Raw genomic sequence first — 22,476 nt, forward strand, 5'->3', positions numbered from 1 at the left:
AAGCAACTTTTTTTTTATAGACGCAGAAAGCGGGAAAATGAAATGAAAAGTTTGGAATCACGATGGTGGCGACTTACCTCGGTTCAGAACGATAAGGCCCGCCCACACACGCACCGATTGGTTGACCGTCAGGTCACCGAAGCATAGTTTGGTCAATCGTCCCGTCACTTGACTCTAAGAGGACCCGCCCACACACGCCAAGAACCCGCCCACACCACGCAGTGATTGGTGGACCGTCGGGTCGCTCGGCCGTACGATTAGTCGACCTCGACGTCACTCGATGCTAATGAGCGGATAATGAGATGCTAATGAGAGGAATTTTGAAAGTTTTTTGGATACCGCGGGTGCAATTTTTTTCTCGCCGAAACATAAATATCCTTACGACCGTTCCGGAATCGTAAGCTTTCTTTTGATGTAACGCATGTGTAGGTATGCTCTATAACTTTATAGTGTATAGCCGGACAGACACACCGAAGGACAGACAGACAGACAGACAGACAGACGTAACCTTTAATATATATAGACTAGCTGAAGTGCCTGGCGGTGCCGAGGCTTTTTCGAGGGCATGTTGTTGTTGGAAGAGAGAGAGAGAGAGCGACTGGGGGGGGGGAGAGAGAGAGAGAGAGAGAGCGTGATTGGGGGGGGGGAAGATAGAGAGCGACTGGGGGGTAGAGAGAGAGCGACTGGGGGGTAGAGAGAGAGCGCGGTTGGGGGGAAGGGAGGGCGGGGGGGAAGGGAGGGGGGGAAGGGAGGGCGGGGGGGAAGGGGGGGCTTGGGGAAGGGAGGGCGGGGGGGAAGGGAAGGGGGACGGAGGGCGGGGGGGAAGGGAGGGCGGGGGGGAAGGGAGGGGGAGGGAGGGTGGGGGGGAGGGAGGAAGGGAGGGCTTGAGGCTGAGAGACAGGCACGGCCACGCCCGATTGCCGGGGTAACCCTGCCGCGCCGCCCCGCACTGCCGAGAGCCGCGCTCTCCGAGCCCCGCCCCCCCCGGCCGAGAGCCGCGCTCTCCAAGCCACGCCCCCCCCGGCCGAGAGCCGCGCTCTCCAAGCCCCGCCACCCTTGCCGAGAGCCGCGCTCTCCAAGCCCCGCCCCCCCGGCCGAGAGCCGCGCTCTCCAAGCCCCGCCCCCCCGGCCGAGAGCCGCGCTCTCCAAGCCCCACCCCCCCGGGGAGCCGCGCTCTCCAAGCCCCGCCCCCCCCGGCCGAGAGCCGCGCTCTCCAAGCCCCAGCCGGCCCGCACTCCCGTTGCTGGGGTAACCCGATCCGCACCCTCGAGTGCCCCGCCCCCCCACTCCCCGCCCGAGCCGAGCGCGGAACAGAGTCTCACCTGCTCCTGCTGCGCGCGCACCCTGACCCTCGTGGCTGACGCCGTTGCCCCGGGTAACGTGACACTGGGGGGGTGCGGTGTGTGGTAAGGAGCTTAGCAGCAGCCCAGTTACCTAGCTCGGGCCTGGCTGGGCAAGAAAGGCCCAGGCTTTCAGGCCTAAAAAAAAAACGGGCAAAGGTAGGAAAAAGAATGTTCAGGTGAGACAAAATATTTACAAATGAGTGATTTATTTTAAAAGAATTTAATAAATTGAATTTTCTTTTGCTGGAAATGTATATTTGAAAACAAAGATGCAGAAAGCAGGAAAAAGAATGGAAGCAAGATGGCAGCTACTCACCTCGGTTCAGGACGATAAGGCCCGCCCACACACGCACCGATTGGTCGACCGTCAGGTGACCAAAGCGTAGGATTGGTCAATCGTCCCGTCACTCGACCGTAGGAGGGCCCGGCCGCACGCGGCAGCAAGCCGCCGTACGATTGGTTGACCTCGAGGTCACTCTGTCGCTAATGAGCGGATAATGAGATGCTAATGAGCGGAACGTTGAAGGTTTTTCAGATACCGCGGGCGCGATTTTAGCCCGGCCGAAACGTAAATACGCTTAAAACTGTCTCGGAAGCGTAAGCTTTCTTTGGAGGTAACGCGCGCGTAGGTACGCCCTGTAACTTTCGAGCGCATAGCCCGACAGACGCACAGGCGATGACAGACAGAATGACAGACAGAATGACAGAATGACAGACAGACAGACAGACAGACAGATGTACCGATTTATATATATAGATAAGTAATATAATTTAACACAAACAGTAATCCTAATATTAATAATATAAATTTAATAATAACCAGGGAATACTGGAATTATAATCTCTCGCTTTCCGGGGATGGACAGACGCTGTTTATTTTACTTCCGCTTTCTTCCGTAAATGATCAGAGGCGGTGGGAGATGAGAGACAGAAGAAAGATTTTTACCTGCGCAGATGACGCCGGCATCCCAGGAGTGTGACCCGGAATAGTGACCCCATTGAGCCGAATCACACTTCCGCAGAGTGGCCTCGGTCCCGCCGCAGTGAACATTCCACGTCACAATGGGTCCGGACCCTTCCCCAAAGTGAGCCCCGCCCGGTCTTGACAGCGCGGCCCCACAGCCCAGCTCCTGGCACACAACAGCGGCATCCCATAGGTCCCAGAGACCACCATACACAGTCCCCCACTGTCCCCTGTAGTGAATCTCCAGTCTCCCAGCGCACGGACTGCCCCCATTCACCAGTCTCAGCTTCACCGTCTCTGTAAAATATCAGAAATAACAACAAGCGGTTAGAGTGTATAAAACCCACAGTCTCCCAGCGCACGGACCGCCCCCATTCACCAGGCAAGAGGGACCATGTGAGGAATCAGTGGGAACATCAGGCTGTGCCCAGACCCCGAATAAAACCCGGAGTAAATATTAAACATGGCAAAAGGGAGAGGAAAATACTAATTAACGATGTAAACGAGCAGGGAACCGGGAGTCAGCGGGAAGTTCCCAGCAGCAGAGCGGCTCCCACGGGGTCGGGGTGGCGATTGGCTCAGAATATATTCCAGCCTCCAGAGGTTGAGAAAAAGGCGTGGTTGCAATGGTCAGCTGTCCATCATGATCAGTACCGATTGGCCAAGGTAGTGCGAGCTCAGCCCCAGTGAGGATTGGAAGAAATTCCCCCCAATCCCCGGAGACAATAGAGGAAGAGGCGTGGCTGGATGGTCATGTGATCCTAATGTCAGCACTGATTGGTGAGGTGGAAAGTGAGAGCTGCTGTGGGACAGGCAGCAGTGTCAGTGGAGCCGGCCCTTCACACTCTGCCCTTCAGGGCCCCGTTTCTTGTCGCTCTGCATGAAGGGAGCAGCCGCCTCTCAGCTGGAATTAAAGATCTTTAGTAACAGTCCACGGGAAACAATCTTCCCGTCCGATGGACACGCGAGGAGCTGGTTAATCGGTGATCGAAAAGACGCTGAGATTGTCACCCAGCCTCAATATTCAATGGGATGGATCAGAGCAGAGAGATACCAGATAAAGTAAAAATGAAAAGCGATTACCTGACGGGTCAGCCTGACTGTTCCCAGGTCTGCCTGAAATGAGACATTGAGAATTATAGTTCGCTGGGGCAAGAAATTAATAAAAATGTCAGAAAGAAAACGCACACATACAATGAACTGTGGGGTAACAATTCCAGTCTCGTTGTGAAAATCTGAAACGGGGCCTGTGATTTCATCTGTTCTTCATTACTTATAAAACCTCAAATACAATCTATGTAGCAAGCTGACATTTGTAAAGTGCCAACAGTTTATCGAGAATTGTTTTCACACAAACACACACTGACACCTGGGCACACTCTCTCCTTGTGGTGACAGTGCTCGGGCCCCATGTATTACCAGTGTTTAGGTGCCCAGAGAAGGCGGTGGTGATGGACCTGCTCCTCGTAGAATCATAGAATGACACAGCACAGATGGAGGACTTTCGGCCCATCCTGCCTGTGCAGGCTCTTTGAAATGCGATCCAATTAGTCCCTGTCCCCTGCCCTTTCCCCTTAGTCCTGAAAGTTACTGGTGACGGTGCTCTGACAATTTTTTACCCGTGTGTAGTTGCCCTGAGCAGGCGGTGGTGATGATGAGCATTGCAGCTCTTTTAACAGCTGCAGTGCTCTTCATCTTCATATTAGGTAGTCCTTCGGAACTGAGGATGACTTGGTTCCGCACTAAAAATGAGTTCTCAGGTGACTGCTTCGTCCAATTATGGACCTACAGTCTCTGTCATAGGTGGGGCCGACGATGGTTGAAGGGGCAGGTGGGTGGAGTTCTCGGGTTGACGTGCGCTCCTTCCACTGCTTGTGCTTCGCTTCTGTTTGCTCCTGGCAAAGAGACTCGAGGTGTTCGGTGATTTCCCGAATGCTTCTCCTCCACTTTGTGCGGTCTTGTGCCAGGGATTCCCAATTGTCAGTGGAGATGTTGCACTTTTTCAAGGAGGCTTTGAGGGTGTCCTGGGGCTCTCTTGCCGTGTCGGAGCTTCGAGTAGAGTGCTTGCTTTGGGAGTTTCGTATCAGGCATGCGGACGATGTGGCCCATCCATCAGAGCTGTTCAAGCATGGTCAAAGCTTCGATGCTGGGGATGTTGGCCTGAGCGAGAACACTGACTTTGGTGTGTCTATGCTGCCAATGGATTGGCAGGATCTTGCGGAGGCAGCGTTGGTTTTATCTCTCCAGGGATTTGAGGTGCCTCCTGTACATGGTGCATGTCTCTGAAGCTTACAGGAGGGCGGGTATCACTACTGCTCTGTAGACCATGAGCTTGGTGCTGTGTTTGAGGTCCCAGTCTTCAAACACTCACTTCCTCAGGCGACCGAAGGCGGCGCTGGCACACTGGCAGTGTTGGACTTCGTTATCGACATCTGCCTTTGTTGACAGTAGGCTTCCGAGGTATAGAAAGTGTTCCACATTGTCCAAGGCCTCGTCATCGATTTTGATAATCGGGGAGCAGTACTGTGTGGCGGGGGCAGCTTGGTAGAGGACCTTTGTCTTATGGATGTTTAGTGTAAGGTCAATGCTCTCGTAAGCTTCCATGAAGGTGTTCACAATGGTTTGGAGGTCGACCTCCAAGTGCGCGCAGACGCAAGCATCGTCTGCATACTGTAACTCAATGACAGGGGATGGGTCAACTTTGGATCTGGACTAGAGGTGACAGAGGTTGAACAGTTTCCCGTTTGTTCTGTAGATTAGCTCCACTCCAGCAGGGTACTTACTGAGGGTGAGATGGAGCATTGCCGCAAGGAAGATTGAGAAGAACGTTGTTGCCATAAAACAGCCTTGCTTGATACCGATCCATACATGAATTGGGTTTGTGTTGGATCCATTGGTCAGTGTAATGCCTTGCATGTCATCATGAATTATGCGGGGGAAGGTGACAAACTTTTGGGTGCAGCCGAATTTGAAGGCGCTCTCACAGTGATTTTAAGTAGCGAAGTATAGGATTCCCATGCAAAGTTCAGGATGGAATATTAGTATAATTTAAATTAAATTATAGATTATCTTATTGTGTGATGAGTTTCAGAGCCTTTTAGTTTAACTCAATGTTTTCCATGTGGAAACGTCAAAGCTTCCATAAAGTTGTAATTGGAAGTTTCTGAAACAAATCAAAATGAACCATTGGTTAGACGGGTTCACACCTCCTATCTCTGTGCTAGCTGTTCCTCAATAGGTTCCAGCTGAGCGAATTCTCTTGTAACCTGTCCTCGCCGATTGGTCCATCATTTTACCCGTTAATGATGTTCGGTTAATGGTCCTCTCATTTACTGGTTAATCTTTGCTCCTTTTTAAAATGCAGCCAATATGTTGACCTGCTCCCAGCCCCCATGATGATACTGTGTCCCACAGATCTCCAGGTCTCTTTCTATTCTAAATGTTATATACTAGAGACAGTGTGTTGACCTGCTCTCAATCCCCCTGATGATATTGTGTCCCACAGATCTCCAGGTCTCTTTCTATTCTAAATGTTATATAATAGAGACAGTGTGTTGACCTGCTCCCAGCCCCCCTGATGATACTGTGTCCCACAGATCTCCAGGTCTCTTTCTATTCTAAATGTTATATACTAGAGAGAGTGCGTTGACCTGCTCCCAGCCCCCCTGATGAAATTGTGTCCCACGGTTCTCCAGGTCTCTTTCTATTCTATATGTTATATACTAGAGACAGTGTGTTGACCTGCTCCCCATCCCGCTGATGATATTTTGCCCTCCAGATCACCTGGTCTCTTTCTATTCCCTAGGTTATATATTACAGACAAAGTGACACCGATTCTTGTCCTCAGCTGCGTTTGTCAAGGATTCTTGATTGAGAGCAGTTTCCAAACAGAATCTCTCTGGTCTCGTTCAAGTCCGGGTTCTGAAAAGTTGACAGAGCATTACAAGCTTCCACTCCAGGAGAGCCTCAGCAGTCCTGAACAACACTCTCCTGTCCTGCACATTCATCATTTATTGTTATCCATTGACAGACTAGTGGGAATAATCTTTCTGTATTTACTCAAAAACTTTAAAAACTCAACGCTTCTGTTAGAATTGGTGATTGTGAGATTACAAAATAGGGTCAATACACAGCGTTTATATGAAAGTTCTTCTCCTGTCAGATTATCAGGTGTGTCGAGAATTACAAAAAATTATTTTATATTAAACTATATCAAGTCCAACTTGAACAACATTCACAATTAAATGAGTTCCCGTTGGGTTTATGAAGCAAATGAATTCAAAATCTTTAATTGCACGTTAAAACCTCCAGTAAAACACCAGAAGGAGCTCACACCAAACAATCCCGACTCTGAGCATTAACAGTGCAAAGTGTAATTTCTAACAAAATATCTCCATAGCCCTTAACTAGTGCCTGGATATAAGTTACCATGGTTAGAAAATCAACAAAGACGCATCGAATATTGACAAGAACAGGACAAAGTGCTCTGATCGCTATCTGCCGTAGTTAAATATACAAACAAAATCAGGATTTGTTACACAAAGCTACCAGAGCATGGGACATGTGGAATGAGATAGAGAAACAATCCCGCTATCTCATTAAATACTACATGACACTATATAAATCTATGGAGCAATTGGAGGAATAATAAGAAACAAGTCCCTATAACTCATTAAACAAAACATGACACAGCATATAAAGTATGGGACATGTGGAAGGAGATTGAGAAATATATCCCGTTATCTCATTAAACACTACATGATTCTGTAGAAAAATTATGGACCATTTGGAAAGAGACTGAGAAACATTAATTATTACTTGACATTGTTCATCCAAATGTATGAAATAGAAAGCTTAATTTAATATAAAAAGCTCATAGCTTAGACGATCCTCACTAACTAAACAAAAAAACTCATACAGCAAATCCTAGGGAGGTTTAGGATATTTCAATAGCATCATTTTTGACGAGTGTACTTGAAAAGAGCTCAATTAATAATGATTACTAACTGAAGCAATATAGGTTTCACCTCTAGTTAATATCTAACTTTACAATATATATAGTCCTTGTCCAACACTCCAACGCTGAACAAATTATCTTTTAAAAAATAGGTCAATTCTCTGTATCACATGCGGTCAGACAGCACTTCTAGTGAGAAATATCTGTGACAGAAATGTGTGTGTGTGTTCAGTCGGCAGTAGGTGCAGCTTTGACTGGTGTTCTACACTCAGAGAGTTCACTTACACCCCAGACTCCGATACATTCTATTCTAACAGTGAATGCGCTCTGCTTCCAATAGGCTCGGTTTTAAACCCCACTGGAATATCAACTCCAGTCTGCTCTGTCTATACGGGAGCCGCAGGGAACAAAATAGAGCAAACTGGTACGGAATTTGTGCTCGATTTCGATTTTAAATCTAAATTTAGCACAAATCTCCTCTGAAAATTAAAGTAAATGTTAATCAGATGCAATATATAATACACCTGTTTATTGACACAGACAGAGTTGAACAATTGTTTGCAATTTGAAGTTGATGGAACTTTCAAATCAATGAACAACCCAAAATATATATTAAATTAAAATTGTACAAATTAAATAACACATTGCAATATTCACTTCATACGATCCCAATGAATGACACATTAATATGCCCATTATCTGTAAATTGAATTTGATCAGCACGCGATTTGTGAAAATGATTCAGGGAGTGATGTACATTTCATGTTTTTTCTCCGTTCTATGATTTGCAGAAAATGTTCTTTAAATCTACAAAACAGAATTTTAGTTTCCAATCAGTTTTATTATATCAAATAAAATGAATCACGGTAACATATTTCTTTAAATGTAAAATGTATCTGATAACAGTGCGAGAAGGTTTCCCTGTCAGTAAACCAGATTTTGTTAAAGAAGGAGATTAATAAATATAACTAAACACACACTGGAAACAGCGAGAAAATGACTGAAGTAATCGACCGACAAACTAAGCAAAAGGTATCGAGCAGTAGGAAGGAGATTGAGAAACCAGTCCCGAAATCTCATTAAACACTACATATAAATATATGAAATAGAATGATTAATTTCAGATAAATGTTCATAATTTTGAAGATCATCACTGACTAAACAACAATACGCACAATCCCAGAGAGTTTGGAAATTTCAGTAACATTTTTTGGAGGGTAAACTTAACAATGATTATACTGTTAATTAATGCAAATTGAAACAATATTGGTTCCACGTCTAGTTAGTATTTAACAATATTGAAATTAATTCTCCAACGTTCTAATACTGAATAAACTATTTAAAATAGTTCAGTTCACTGAAACACACGGGGTCAGACAGCACTTCTGGTGAGAAATATTTGTGACAGAAATGTGTATGTGGGTTCAGTCGGCAGTAAGTGCAGCTTTGACTGGTATTCTAAACTCAGTGAGTTCACTTACACCCCAGACTCTGATACACTCTATTCTAATAGTGAATGCGCTCTACTTCTAGCAGGCTTTGTATAAATAATCCGATTAGAATTTTAACTCCAGTCTGCTCTGTCTGTGCAGGAGCCAAGGGGGACAAAACAAAACAAAACTGCTGCGGTAGTGTCTTGGTTTCTGTTTAAAAACTAAATTTTACTCAAGACTCAGCTGGGAATTTAAAATAAGTGCTATTCAGATGTAAAATATTCTTACATCTGAATAGAATGACATTGACAGAAATGGGTAAAGTTTCCCTATTTTTAGTTGATGGAATTTAAAATGAATCAACCCAAAATATGTTTTAAATGAGAATTCTTCGAATTGCATAAAGCATTTCAATATTCACTTCATACGATCCCAATGAATGACACATTTGAATAAAATATGACTGTTTATTTCAGATTGAATTTGATCAGCAGGCGATTTGTGAAAATGATTCAGGGAGTGAGATTCATTTCATGCTTTATTCTCCGTTCTATGATTTGCAGAAAATGTTCTTTAAATTATCTACAAAACAGGATTTTAGTATCCAATCAGTTTTATAAAATAATAAATTTAACCACAGAAATATATTTCGTTAAACTCACAAAGTATCTGATAACAGTGAGATAACGTTTCCCTGTCAGTGAACCAGCATTTGTTATTGGTGGAGATTAATAAATATAACCAAACACACACTGGAAACAGAGAGAAAATGAACGGAGTCACCGACCAAAAACCTCAGCAAAAAATATCGAGCATCTGGCAGGAGATTGAAAAACAAATCCCGAAATATCATTAAACCTTACATGACACTGAAAAAATAGTATGGAGCAGGTGGAGGGAAATTGAGAAATAAGTTCCAATATCTCATTAAATTCTACATGATTCTGTATGAAAAGTATGGGGCATGTGGACGGAGACTGAGAAAGCGTCATTATTACATCAGTCTGTGCATGTAAATGTACAAAAAATAGTTTAATATTAAAAGCTCATAATTTTGAAGATATTCACTAACTAAACAACAACACTCACAGAACAATTTCTGCAATGACTTAGGAAATATTACGAACAACAATATTTGGAGACTTTATTTAATTATAATTGCAATAATGGTTGATGCTAATTGATACACTATTGGTTCCGCCACTAGTTACTATTTTATTATACAATATTTGTAAACCTTATCCAACATGCTAATGCTCAATAAAGTTTTTTTAAATAAATCAGTTCACTCTCTCACACGGGGGTCAGACAGCACTTCTAGTGAGAAATATCTGTGGCAGAAATGTGTGTGGGTTCAGTCGGCAGTAGGTGCAGCTTTGACTGGTGTTCTACACTCAGTGAGTTCACTCACATCCCAGGCTCCGATACACTCTATTCTAACAGTGAACGCGCTCAACTTCCAACAGACTCAGTTTACATAATCCTATTAGAATTTCAACTACAGTCTGCTCTGTCTGTACAGGAGCTGCAGGCGGAAGGCGATGGAGAACCCAGTCCCGATATCTCATTAAACGCTACATGACGCTATTAAAATTCAAGATAACAACATTTACATTCCACATCACTTCAATGCGTAGTAAAGAACAGTAATTTTATTAATGAGGTACATATTATGAGAAAAAAGCTTATCCATAGATAAACTAAACAACAGCACCCACACAGTAAATTCCCCAGAGATGAAGGAAGTTTTAGTGACATATTCTTTTTGGATAGTATAGTTAAAAATACTAAACATGCATGCTAATTGAAACAATATTGGTTCACCTCTAGTTAATACTTATTATACAATATTAAAGACCTTGTACAGCACTCTAATGCTCAACAGCCTAACATGATAATTCCAGACTCGGCAAAACACTGGGGTCAGACATCACTTCTAGTGAGAAATATCTGTGACCGAAATGTATGTGTGGGTTCAGTCGGCAGTAGGTGTAGCTTTGCCTGGTGTTCTACACTCAGTGAGTTCACTCACACCCCAGATTCCAATACATTCTATTCTATCAGTGAAAGCGCTCTACTTCCAGCAGGCTTGGTTTAAATAATCCGGATAGAATTTCAACTCCAGTCTGCTCTGTCTGTACAACAGCCGCAGGGGACAAAATAAAGCAAAATTGCCGCGTTATTGTGACCGATTTCGGATTTAAATCTAAGATTGACACAAATCTCGACTGGGAATTTAAAGTAAGTGTTAATCAGATGAACAATATTCTGAACGCGCTGATTGTCAACAACAGAAATTGATAATTGATTCCCTATTTCAAGTTGATGGAACTTAAAATCAAACAAACAGCTGAAAATATATATCAAATGAATATTCTACAAATTAAGTAATAATTTCAATATACACTTCATGCGATCCCAATGAATGACAAATTTGAAGAAAATATGCCCGTTTTCTTCAGATTGAATTTGATCAGCAGGCGATTTGTGAAAATGATTCAGGGAGTGATATACATTTCATATTTTTTTCTCCATTCTATGATTTGTAGAAAATGTTCTTTAAATTATCTACAAAACAGGATTTTAGAATCCAATCAGTTTTATAAAATAAAATAAATTAAACCACAGAAATATATTTTGTTAAACTCACAAATTATCTGATAACAGTGCGATAACGTTTCCCTGTCATGTAAACCAGCATTTGTTATTGATAGATGTTGATAAATATAACCAAACACGCACTGGAAACAGAAAGATACTGAACGGAGTCACCGACCAAAAATCTCAGCAAAAACTATGGAGCATGTTTAAGGAGATTGAGAACGAAGTCCCAAAATCTCATTAAATTCTACATGACACTGTATAAAAAGAATGGAGCAGGTGGAGGGAGACTGAGAAAGCATCATTATTACATCAGTCTGTACATATTCATGTATTAAATTGAAAAAATAGTTTAATATTAAAAGTTCATAACTTTGAAGATAACCACTAACTAAACAACAAAACTCACACAGCAAATTTTCCAAAGATTTAGGAAATGTTACTAACATTAACATTTGGAGAATGTATTTAATTGTAATTATTCTAATGGTTAATGCTAATTGTTACAATATTGGTTCCACCAGTAGTTAATATTTTCTTATACAATATTTATAAACCTCATCCAAAATTCTAATGCTGCTAAAAAAGTTTTAAAGTATTTCAGTTCACTCTATCACACCGGGTCAGACAGCACTTCTAGTGAAAAATATCTGTGACCGAAATGTGTGTGTGTGTTCAGTCGGCAGTAGGTGCAGCTTTGACTGGTGTTCTACACTCAATGACTTCACTTACACCCCAGACTCCGATACACTCTATTCTATCAGTGAACGCGCTCTACTTCTAAAAGTCTCAGTTTAAATAATCCAATTAGATTTACAACTCCAATCTGCTCTGTCTGTAGAAGTGCTGCAGGTGGAAGGCGTTTGAGAAACCAGTCCCGATATCTCATAAAACTCCACATGACACGATTAAAATTCAAGACAACAACATATACTTTGCACATCACCTCAATGTGTTCAGTAGTAAAGATCAATAATTATATTAATGAGGCACATATTATAATAATAATCAACGATGACTCACATTTGAGAAGCTGCAGTAAAAAGAGAGTCATGAAGGACCGCGGCATCGTCGCCGGTGCTGGTTACAGTGACGGGACCTGAACATTAACCGAATGTTGTTTGCAGATACCGAGCCGACCCTCCAGCACCTTCTGACACCCCGACAGAACTGGAACTTAGTTCTTTGAAAACAGTTTGTACAGAAATCAACGTTTCTTTCAAAATAACCAATAGATTTTGAAAGGTGTTAACCGTGAATTGCAGTCTGGTAAAATACACCAATGAGAAGGAACCTGCCCATTAATAGAAGAAAACAGACCAGGTTCCATCCACTGCTGTTGAGCTGTGTGAGTCTGATAAGCGAAATGCATCACCGACCCCGCATCTGGATCACATAATCATACAGAACAGAAGGAGGCCATTCGGCCCATTACAACTGTGCCGGCTCTTTGAAAGAGCTGTTCAATTTAGTTTCATGTTCCTGCTTTTTGCCTATAACCCGATAATACTTTCTAAAGTGTGGTGCGCAGAATTGTATCCAATACTCCAGCCGAGGCATAACCAGAGATTTGTAAAGTTTTAGCATTATTTTCTAGTTTTTTATATAATCAATGCCCCTACTAACAAAGCCAATTACCCATACGCTTTCTAAACCACCATCTCAACTTACCCGGTCACCTTCAAATATTAGTCAATATGCACCCCAGTTCCCTCTGTTCTTGCACACCCTCAAAATAGTACAATTTAGATTGTACTGTCTCTCCATATTATTCCTCTCAAAGACCAACATTTCATACTTAGCCACGTTAAATTGCATTTTCCTTGTGTCTGCACATTTCACCAGTATGTCTATGTCTTTCGGAATTCTGCTACTATAATGTTCACTATTTAATATGTTGTGTTAATTTATATTGCCCGCAATATTTGAAATTGTATTCCCTATACCCAAGTCCGGTTCATTTATAGACTGCAAGAAAAGCAATGGTCCTAATACTGACACCTGGTGTACACAATTTCAATATTCTATCCAGTCACAGAAAAATCAATTCACCACTAGTCTCTGCCTCCTATTCGTTAGCCAATGTACTACGGAAGTTACCACCGTCCCTTCAATATCATGAGCATCTATTTTCGGAATTAATCTTCGGTGAGGCACTTTTGAAAGTCCATAGATACAACATGTACTGCAGTACCTTCATCAGTCAACTCTGTTACTTCATCAAAGAACTCAGGTTATTCAGACGTGAATTAAGTTTAACTATTAAATGATGGCTGTCCGTTATTAACCTATGCTTCTCCAAATGAGAATTAATTTTGTCTTGACAATGGTCTCTAGTAGTTTTTTCCAACCACCACTGACTTTAGACTGCCAGGCCTGTAGTTTCCTGGTTCATTCCACTCTGCTTTTTTGAACAGGTGTGTGGCATTTGCAATCCACCATTCCTCTGGCACCACTCCAATATCCAAGGAGATTGACCGCTTGTGGTCAGTGTGTCTGTTATTTCCAGCCTAGCTTCCCTTAGCAACTTAGGATTTGTAGGGGGGGTGGCATGTGCCCAGTCAGCCCTGCCCCTGACTGTCCCTGAGCGATTCGAATTGCTCCCACACCCCTGGGTTCTAGACACCAGACTTAGGTACAGGCAGCGATACAGAAAATCGAGTAGAAAGGTGGTTTGGTACAAGAAAACCGTGAATTTTATTGAAAAACAATGCAACACAATCTTACTGAGAATTACTGATATAGTTACAGGCATAAAACAATTACACTTAGAAGGGAATGGGGAACACATGGCACATCGAGGGAAACAAATGCATTAAATCCCCTTAACCTTATCCCACCCCCACTACCTAACTAGATTAAGCTATGAGGGGCCAGGAATTCATGCTCACCAATTCGAAACCTGTTGATTTAACTGGTAATGGGATTTGAGGTTCACTCGTGTTGTCCGTTGGGGTTCACCATAGTCACTTGGTCGCAGGGCACGGCGATGGAGTCATCTGAGTAAATTACCCCTTTTCTTCTCCTCCGTTAATGTCTTTGTTGATTCGCGATGGGTCTTCTTCTTCTTCCTCGGGCAGTTTGGTTTCCGACGGGTTTTACGACAATTGGGGCTCGGGTGGCGGTTTATATTGTCAAATTGATTTCACTACCTATGCTTCGAACACCATCATAACCTTAAATGGGTTTGACTGTCCAATTTTTCTGTCCCGGCTTTAAATGCTAGGTTATTCTCAAAGGCTTTGAACGCCAACTTATTCTCACAAACGCCAGCTTATACCTAGGCTGTTTGTCCCCCAATGCGTATTTCCGCTGCCCTTCTCTGCCTTTACCGGTTTACCATTTGATTCATCTCGTCTTGTCTGGCCGGTTGCAGCCGGTTGAAGTGACAGACCGAGAGAAGAGCTAAGAGAGTGATCACTACCGATGGGCCTATAGTTATACTCGGTTCTTCACCCCTTATCTGCATGCCAAATCAGGTCAGTTCTTTGTCTAACTTTTGGTGGGCTCGTCTAAATGATTACAGTCATTTATGTTAACACCTTCTGGGAGGGGGGTGGTCTCCTTGTTTTAATGGCTTCAATATCCTGGTTGTGTGTTATTTATGAAAAATAATCGGGTTTCCTGGCTCGGCAGCTGCCTGTGAGCTTTTACTGATTATGTATGCAAAAAGGTTGATTAGGTCCGTTCTTACTTCATCTGTTCCAAGATGTAGGATGCGCATTCTGTGTTTCCCTAGCTGTCTGGCTTTACAAAATCTCTCCACAGCTTTATGCATGTTATGTTTCGCTTCAGGGCCTGCCATTTTGCAGGGCCTTGCGTTTAAAATTCTGTCCATTTTGGTCACAAGGTTTCAGAATCCATTTTGGGTACCCTTTTTTAATAACTTGTCCATACAGGGTCCCTTTATTCATAACTTTTGGGGAATGTGGGAATGTTGAGAACCCTACACTCCCCCCTGTTGATACTAAACTCGCTTTAAGTATCATCCTGACAAGATGAGCAAAATTTCCAACCCTCCATCGCCAATCTTCCCCTGTAATTACCTACACTAATGATACCCACGGCACATGCACTTCCCAGTCTGTAAAAATGTAGTGTACATAAGCATACATAGAATAATTACAGTCTTTTACACTCACCCAAGCATGGAGGTTGTCCAACAACCCTGCACCACTTGGTGCACATACATCTTTATTAAAACAACACGTCAAAAATCTTTATTAAAGAAACAATAAAAGAACACAAAAAAACAATCTTTAATCAGAAATACAAAAACACAAATTCATTCAGGTGTATCTCCCTCCACCTTAACATAATGTTCCTTCCAGGTCCTTTGGTTTCGGAATTCTAGTATCTGACCTTTTCCCTTGCACTGAGTGCATACTAGGTAAAATGCTATTCCCAGCTGGCAAACCACGAGAATGTTTGAAGCCAGTCTAAACCACGAAGGGGCCTCTATGTTTTCAAAATGTCCCACCAGGGTGGAACTACAATATCAAATATCTTAGTCCCTATCTCTACTGTTTCCTGCTCCAGAGTGTTGAAATGTTTCTGGAAGACTATTACTGCTTTGAGTATTTTGGTAAGGTGTTCTGGGAGAGGGGGGATTTCGCTGCCAAAATGCGCTATGTACTTTTGCAAGTTGTGAGATTCTCTTTTACAGTCAGGTGAACAGTGGAGGGTTCAGGAATGGGGACAATTCGTTCCTGGGCCACTGGAACTTCTGCCTCGTGTTTAAAGCTGAAACTGCTCTCACTTACCGGACACCAGCTATGCTGTCCATGCTGGTAGTGGGGCGCACCTATGGTGACACAATATGTCCCATCTCCTATATATGCTACCTGTGGGGGAACATGGTCCTGTGCCATTAACTCCATGGTACAATTTATAGGTTTTGCACCAACAGCTTTAAACCTGCACTGTGGTTTTGAATAGGCGTTCATGTGCTGGGGACACAGTATTGTGTGCTCCCCGGCTCTGGCAACCAGAGAGGTCTGTACCTGTCATAGCGTGCTCCCACTTTATGACATAAGGTGGGACTGCTGTGAAACGGATGTGTGCACCCCCTAGAATGAGTCCAATGTTCTCTACCCTGTATACCAGCGCGGGTCAGGCTGTCCTACCCATGACCGGCATTCTCTCTACTATACCTATGATCGTGTGGTTGGACTGCCCACAATCCACTGGGACTGGGTAGGCCTCAGAAGCTAGCCGGAGTTGACACGGGCTTAATGCATTCCCAAATGGATGGAGAGATGCGAGGTGTTTGTTGCTGATCCAGGGTGGGACTAAACCATGTGTTAAATCCTCCAGATTACTGCGGCCCTCGCCCAGCAACCATGCCCTGTACAGCATGCACACCTCATTCTGCGCAGCCTGATCTGAAGCATTTCTGCCCTCTCTCATGAGGGCATTTACGGTCTTCGCGTGCCTTTCCAGCTCGGCTATATTCTCTTTTAAATGGACCGTCATGGCCTGGTCCTCATGCAACCCTGAGCCTACTACCCTGTTCTCATCCATCAAGATTTTCTTTAACTGTGTTTTTAAACCGTTTATTTGGGTTTGCAATTCTATGTCATCTAAACTGTTGATGACAGAAGACCCTGTGTTAAACGCAGTAAACCATAATTCCAAGCTCCCCTTCTTTGTCTCCCTTTATTACCCAAAAACTCACGGTGTGTGGTGTACAGCTCGGTTTTGTCTACATTAGCAAAATCGAACCCATAAAATTTTCTAAACATCTCCTTTAACTTGACCTGGTATAGTTGTTCCATTTCTCTGGAGCACCACTCTGGTAAATGTACCTCGGTGAGATTTAAAATCACGGAGGCTACCGCGTAGTGTACCCCCTGGTACAGATCCTGATCTGCCGACACTAGTACCAGCCCATTCCCTGGTCACTTGGTGATGGCGGGGCACCCCTCCCTGTGTGTCCTTGCTGCCTGAGTCGTGGGCAGGGGCTTTCCGGAGTGGGTTACAATTTCAGTGGCTATCACTGGGATCGGGGAGTATGGGACTGCGCACGCATTCAGGCTGGAATCCCACTCCAGCCCCATCCCGGCATCTTGGCATTGCCAGTGGAAAATGATGAATATGCCTGTGGGGCAGACCTTCTCTGACCCCCACATACAGACATAAATCCCCTGCTCCCGTTCCCACCAATTGTCCCAGGATACACTCAATCCCCCGTGAGTCCCTGTAATCGTCCGATGGGTGTTGTTCCCCAATCGTTCCCACCTTACTGCGGGGTTTCCCAATTTTTTGCTCAGTTTCCCGAGCCATCACCACCTATCCAACGGAAACTGTCCCTTGCATGTAAAACATACACTTTTCCCTACGGTGACGCTGACCCTTGTGGCAATGACCTGTACCCTGGGGCACAGGAGGGTGGCCTCCCCATACGTGAACCCGGTCTGGCTGGAGTACTGAGTCGAATTGGACCCCAACTACCCTGCCCACCTTCCCTCGTGGAAGTAAACGGCGAGCTAATCTGCATCCAGTTTGCCACTTCCATCGGTCACTATCAGTGCTCTATCTCCTGAACACCCATAGACTTGGGAGTGCTCCACATCACCTCGCTTTCCAATTCTCATTCCTATCATGGCGAGTAGGAGTACACCCCCCTTCATCCTGAAATCCTTGCCTGTGAAGAGATACAAGAACATACAGCCAGGTCCCGAGGAGATTTTCTGGCTTGGGTGAAGCATAGTCGTGTCTTGCGACCTCGACTCAAATACAAACACTCTGAACAATACTACTAAACTACCAATCCTTATTTAAACTTAAACTAAAGACACAAACTTAACAATACCAACCTTAATATTACTTAACTATATATATCCACTGCCCGTCTCCGGGCGGCCTGCCTAATCCCTGTTTGGGCTGCGGCACACGACTCCCTTCGGTGTGGGTGCACTGCCCTGTACTTCCGGTCCCTCGCAGCCTGTGGCTGCTGGCTGGGGACCTCTGTCCTTGGACTTAACCCTAACTCGGGGTGCTGCCCCCTTAAAATGGGGAGCCGGTGACCATGGTTTCCTTGGCTGGGGCGTCCGTTGGGACCTTCTAGGGACTTTGGCTGGTGGGGTTTTCTTGGCTGGTGGGCCTTTAACCCGAACCGCTGCCCCCTCCGGTGCAGTGAGTGGGCTCATCGCTACCACTGGCTGGGGATTTTCTTCCTCAGGCTTTACCTCTCCTGAACCTGGGCTACGGGCAGGTAACTCTTTGCAGCCTGTTGCTGCGGGCTGAGGGTCTCCGCCCCCAGGTCCCAAATCTGGGTCCGGGGCGGGGCCTTCACTCTCAGGTCACTACTCCTATAAACCTGGGTCAGGGGCGTCGTCCTCGCACTCGGGTCCCTCCTCATCTGAATCCCAGAAGAGTGGGGGAATATCCAAAGCGGTGGGTGAGATGGCAACTCCCCTTAAACAAGCCACAGCGCCTGCCTGTGCAGTCTGTGAACCTGTTCCCACTGCTGGATGAGGATCTCTATCCTCAGACCTTACCCCAACTGACTGTTCTCTCTTCTCGGATTTAAACAGTTTACACTGATTAATATGGGATCATTTGGTGCGCCGAGGCATTTTAATGGCATATAACATGGGGCTTGCCTTGTCTACAATGCTGTAGGGCCCCATGTGTAATGGTTCCAGACTCCCTGTCCGAGCAAAATTCCTCACCATGAACTGATCCCCTTCTTCCCACTCGTGGTGTTTTCGGTGTTCTAACAGCAATCACTTGCTCCAATGCTACTTTCCCATGTTCCCAGCAGATTGCCCGTGGACCGGCTTAAGGTGCTCGAAGCGGTTTCAGGCGAACCTGTCTCGGTTTACCTCCCTGAGCTGACCTTCTGTGAGCACCGGGTCTAGTACATGGGTGGGGGTCCACATAACCCTACCAGTCATCAGCTCGTGTGGGGAGTACCCCGTGCTTTTCGACTGGCTGGCCCAGATCCCCATCAGGACCAACGGTAGGACGTCGGGCCATTTTCGAAGCGAGTCCACCGTCTCTTTCCTCAACCTTTCCTTTATGGTCCTATTCATTCTCTCCACAATCCCTGATGACTGTGGGTTGTGGGCATCATGCCACTTCTCCTCGATGCCGAGCAGCATAAGAATGTTCTGCATTACCTGCCCAGTAAAGTGACTCCCTTGGTCGGACTGCACATACTGTGGTAGCCCCCATCGTGAGAACTTGTCCCGGACCAGGATCCTGGCTGTACCCAGAGCTGTGGCTGTTCTGCAAGGAAAGGCTTCTAACCATTTCGTGAACAAATGTACCAGGACTAGGCAGTACTTATAGCCTCCCTGGGCGGTGGGCAGAGGCCCGATGTAGTCGACCTGTATCGACTGCCATGGTCCCTCTACCCTCCTGATGTGTCCCATAGTTACCTTCCTTTGGTGGGGGTCAGGGTTGTTAGCAGCGCACACCAGACAGCCGGCACAGAACTCGCGGACATCTTCCCTGAGTCCTGGCCACCATCTCGCCTGTTCCGTCTGCTGCCAGGTGGTCTCAGGCCTTTGATGCCCCGCTCCTGGACCCTCATGGGGCAGTTGAAGGAATTCCCTCCGGTGCTGCTGCGACACTACCCATTTTTCTCCCCTAAACAGCATGCCTTCTTTTATGGGGAGGGCTGCTGTGCCGTAAGCACTCACTGCCCTTTTTCCCTCAGTCACTGCACTGAGGACAGCCTTGAGCACGGGGCCTTGGCTTTGGAACGTCTTAAGGTCCAGGGCTAATGCTACCATTGCACTGCCTTTTGTTCCGGCCCTACCCCTGAGTGCTGCCATGGGTCTGGACCCATATGGGCTCCAGAAAGTGCCTGTGCGGGCACCCTCCTTGGCTAGCATTTCAGCCTGCTGGTTACCTTGACTACGGGGTTCTGTGGAGGAATGGGCTTTCACCTTATGGATGAAAACCTCCCCTTCCTCCCCCACTGCTGCTGAGATTATCTCCAGCAGGGGTTTCACTGTGAGGGGTCTCCCGTCGGTGGAGTTGTATCCACGGCGGAACCAGATGGCCTGGTACTTCATACACGAATTGCACGTTAACATGCTGTGTGAGCAAATCGTGTATGGGGTTGGGAAGATTTTGGGGTGTGTAACAACGTACACTACCGCGGACGGTTCAGCCTGCTAGGCACTCATGGTGCTGGGGAGCTTAATTGCCAGGGCAATGTTTTCCGCTGAGTCATAAACTCCACACCCTGTGAGTCACTCACCAGCAGATACCGTGCTGGAGCCGTCCACATAGATTTCGCAGTTTGTGGGGTGTATCTCAGCCCGCAAACGTATGTCCACTTCCCAAACCCCTTCTATGGAACACGGGTGGACTGTTCCAGGGTAAAGCAGGTTGGCTGCGAGTTTTGGCTCGCAGAGACCCTTCACCTTTAGGTCCATCTGTGAGAGGAGCAGGGCCCAGTGAGCAATGCGGGCACTGCTCATGGTCCCATCCTTGATCCTCCCATCCAGGAGCATCTGGGATGGTGTGTGATGGGTGAGGAGGGTGATGGGAGAGGTGCCTGTGAAGATCAGCGATCTTTTCACAGTCCAATGTGTGACCAAGAGTTACCTCTCACAATTGGTGTAGCTCCTCTCCACATCCGTGAGATTCCTGGAAGAGTAGTCCACCGGCCTCAGCCTGCCATGCCGCTCTTAGGAGCATCATAGCACACAGGCTGTCCCCGCTGGCTGCTACCTCCAGGAAAATCTCTTTGCCCCCAACTATGGCCCCTGGAGTTGGTGCGGTCTGCAAGTCCTTCTTGAGCCTGACAAATGCTGCCTGGCAACCCTCATACCAAGCTCACTCCACTCCCTTATGTAGGAGTCGGAGCAGAGGGGCTGCTTTGGTAGCATAGTCCTCAATAAAGTCTCTGCAGTACCCGGTTAGCCCTAGAAACGAACTCACACCCGTGACTGTGTTGGGGACTGGTAACTCTTGTACCGCTTCCCTCCTAGCCTTATCTATGGCCCTTTTCCACAGCGCGTATGGTCCGGCCCAGGAATTTCACCTCCTGCTGGACGATCTGCGCTTTCTTGGGGTTGACTTTAAAACCCTCTTGCCTGAGCAGCTTCAGCAGTTCGGCCAGCAGTGGGCCATGCTCCTCTCGCGAATCTGTGAACAGGAGCAGGTCATCCACATACTGTACCAGCTGACTGGGCTGGCTGAAACCCTTTAAACTGTTTGCCATGCACTGAAGAAAAATGCTGGGGCTGTTGTAGAAGCCCTGAGGCAAACAGTTCCACGTGTACTGTTGCCCTTTAAACGTAAAGGCAAAATTGTACCGATCCTCCCTCCTTTAAGGGATGGACCAAAACCCTTGGAAATATCCAGCACCGTGAAAGTGCTCACGGATGCTGGAATACTTCCTATCAGGTTGGCAACTGCTGCTACCGTGGGTACACAGGCTGGGATGTTAAAGTTGAGCACCCGATAGTCCACTGTGGCCCTCCAGGAATTATCTGGCTTTTTAACCGGCCACAGTGGAGATTTTACGTGGGGGGCTATCGGTCTCAGGACTCCCTGCTGTACTAAAGAGGACATGGCTGCTTCCATGTCCGGCTCTGCTTCCCTGGGGAAGTGGTACTGTTTCTGTGGTCGGGTCATGGGGTCCCCGTTGACGCTGACCTCAAACCCGTTGACCCTCCTGTAGTTGTGTTTGTGTGTTGCAAATGTGGCTAGGTGGGCTTGCACAAATGCCTGGAACTCCTTCGGGGTATTACTGACCATGAGCTCGAGGTTATAACCCTCTTTGGGCTTCATGGTGCACACGGTCCCCTTCCCTTCTTTCCCTGGGATGACTACCACCTCGCCGTCCTTTCATGTACTTGCCCCACATAGGCAATAATTTCTTAAATCGACCAGGGTCCCGTGGCCTACAATAAAGTCGACTCCCAGGACCCCTCTTCTACCCTCCAATTCCCACTTCATTAGGACACAGGTTCACTTAGAGTGTAGTGGGCCTAAACGAATGACGAGCGGGATGGAAAACGAGCCGGCCTGTTCCTTGCCTGTGAATCGTGACAGACTGTATGGGACTCCGTTAAATAGAGGTGAGATGGTGGGGTTAGCTGAATGGACCACAGTGCATGATGCGCCTGCATCCAACAGATAGGTCCCCTTCATCTTTTCTACCTCCATCTCCACGAGAGGTCTCTTCCATTCATCATAATGAAGGGAACA

At 45.9% G+C, this 22,476-nt stretch overlaps 1 pseudogene; it reads right to left on the reverse strand.

Annotated features, from left to right (window-relative positions):
• The window catches only part of LOC147098111 (scavenger receptor cysteine-rich domain-containing protein DMBT1-like), a 184,461-nt pseudogene that overhangs the window by 41,929 nt on the left and 120,056 nt on the right, over positions 1-22,476 (reverse strand).

This window comes from Somniosus microcephalus, chromosome 30 (assembly GCF_052327205.1).
Source record: "Somniosus microcephalus isolate GS21.2 chromosome 30, FLI_Smic_1.0, whole genome shotgun sequence".
NCBI classification, from domain to species: domain Eukaryota; kingdom Metazoa; phylum Chordata; class Chondrichthyes; order Squaliformes; family Somniosidae; genus Somniosus; species Somniosus microcephalus.